Raw genomic sequence first — 2,623 nt, forward strand, 5'->3', positions numbered from 1 at the left:
AATCTACACTTTTCCGTGGCCGAGGGAAGAGAAGGGACAATACTGTGTGAGCGGCACAAGGTCTAGGAGGCTGGGCCGAAAGAGAGGTCCAGCCCCCCACCCCCGACCCCACCGCGCCGAGCCAGACGCGGCTGGAGCGGCCATTTGGGGGCAGCCGAGGGACAGCGGGGAGAACCTTTGTCCTTCACAGGTTTTTCTACCGTGTTTTTGCTGAAGAGGGACAGGTGACTGTGCTACCTTTCTCTTGTCCGATATGAATTATTTAGATTTCCAAGGCATTTTCTTGATAAACAAAAAGGCTATTTTTAAGTACTGAGAGGAGGAGGCGGCCATGAGAGGATCCTGCGGGAAATCCCAGAGCCCTTTGTAGGTAGTGTCAGAGTGGGGCATTTGCTCTAATTTTTTTCTATGTGCAGAATAGAGGATCTCTCCTGGGTGGGGGTGAGGGCCCCCGTTTTATTTTTTAAAAAAAAAATGTAACTCCCAGACAGCCCCATGAAGAGCTGTGCCTCATGGAGGCGGGGTCGAAGAAGATTCTGTTCTAGAAGGAAACCAGTTCTGGCTCCCTCCATGAGGTAAAGCTGAGGCCCCAGGCTGGGTGGGAAGGGCAGGCGGGCGGGAGGGAGAATAAATGTCTACAAAGCACAGGAGACTATTTTTGATATTTATAGCTATATATTAAGGCACCTGCCTCAAGAGCTCTCAGGATGGGGACAGCCTTTGTAGACGAGCCACGTCAGCCAAGGCCCGAGGGGCGTGAGCAGAAGCCCTCTTCCTGTAGTGTATTAACCAGAGAAAGGGAAGCCAGGAGGGGGGTCACACCGTGGTTCAGGACGGAGGCCTTCCTGCCGGTCCTCAGACCCTCAAACCTCACGCGCTGATCAGCTTCCATTCCAGGGCAAGAAGAGAGCCGCCGCCACTGCGCTATTTAGGTGAAGTTGGTACCAAATACGCATTGACCATTTTTCTATCCGGGAAGTCAACTTGCCGTCATTTCACGATAGAAACCCATTTCTAAGGAGAAAAAGGACAGGACGTGCTTTCCACCTTCTGGTATTTGACGACACAAAACTCCCAATTCTCACGTCGGCCATCGACTTCTAGCACTACAAGTGTGGCTCCCACTTGGACAAGATACCGAGCTTCGTTATGCAGTTTTTAATATTATTTATTCTTTTAAAAAGTAATAAGCACAAAACTACATACATTGTATGTCATTTAAAGTATTTATGTCAAACAGGGTGCAAGTGTGAACCCAAGGACTGGAGCACAAATTCCTAACTGCCTGGGGCAGGGCTAACGTTAGCGTCGGTGTGCGTCTGCCTCCAAAGGAGGTGTTAGTGGTCAGCAAGGCTCAACACAGATGACATTGAAATTCCGTTTCTCTCCTCATTGATCACACTGGAGCAAAACTGGCTATTTCTGTGAATGATTAAAACAGGGTTCTCTGTAATGGTATTGTACATAGTATATGTTTATTGTTAAGTTCTTGTTATATTATAATAAATATATTTATAGATCTAGACTCAGAAGCCACTGGAATGCCTTTGTGTGCCACTATCCTGGCCACAGTGACGAGAAACCCCGTGGAGGCCAGCTCCTGCTCTCACCCCTCAGCCGTCTGGGCTCTGTTCCAGAGACTTTAGTGCAGACCTTGAGGATGAGAAAGGACAGAACTCCTTAGCAAGGGAACATGCAGACCGACTTTGCTCCACTAAGGATATGCACACAAGGCTTCCCTGGAGAGCAGGTAGGATTGCTCACTCTCTTGCAGGGAAAGAAGTTTCCATTTAACAGGGTAGTAGGAGAAGGGAGATTCACCAGCATTTCATCCATGTGAAGAGCTCCCGCCCACCCTCAGTCCCCAAATCTCACTAAGACCTAGCGTCATCTTCAAGAAAACATGTGAAGAAAGTAGATCAGGATGGAGGGGAGTGGGAGCTCTTCAGAGGACTTGGCTGAAGCCTCTGGTGCTTGACCAGACCCTTGCCAAATAAATTCTCTACAATGCTATCTCCAGAAACGCCATCCTAGAGGAGACGATGGAGAACGTGCAGAAGATTCCAATCAGGAAGAGCTGAAATTCTAACCTGTTATAAGAACCGAGCAATAGCTTTGTTAGCTCTTTCCCCAAATCAAGGGAAATGTGTTCTCTGGGCCTAGGAAGAGTCTGTGTACTTTCACCATGAAAGACACGTATGACCGCTCTATCCGGAGCCCGTGTAACATGGAAGGAGTCTCTCTTGCTGGACTGAAGCTACTACTCAGACCAGGCAAGGGTCAGGCACAAAGGAGATGGATCCCAGTGTGTGTGTGTGTGTGTGTGTGTGTGTGTGTGTGTGCATGTGTGAATTAAAAAAAAAAAATCATGACCAAAATAAGAAGAAAACAGTCAGGAAAAATGTTTGCACTCCATATGACAAAGGAGTATTATCTTTATTAAAGAGCCCACGTAATTCAATAAGAAAACATTCAGTGATTCTGGCTGTTAAATAGGTCGTAGACAGACCCTGTTAGAGGAAACATTGCTAGTAAGTGCGAGACAAGTTCAACATCGGTAATTATGAAATAATGACACTTCAATAACGAGGTATTATCGTCACCTACTAAATTAGCTTCCGAA

The sequence above is a fragment of the Mustela nivalis genome (assembly GCF_964662115.1).
Source record: "Mustela nivalis genome assembly, chromosome: 8".
Classification (NCBI taxonomy): Eukaryota; Metazoa; Chordata; class Mammalia; order Carnivora; family Mustelidae; genus Mustela; species Mustela nivalis.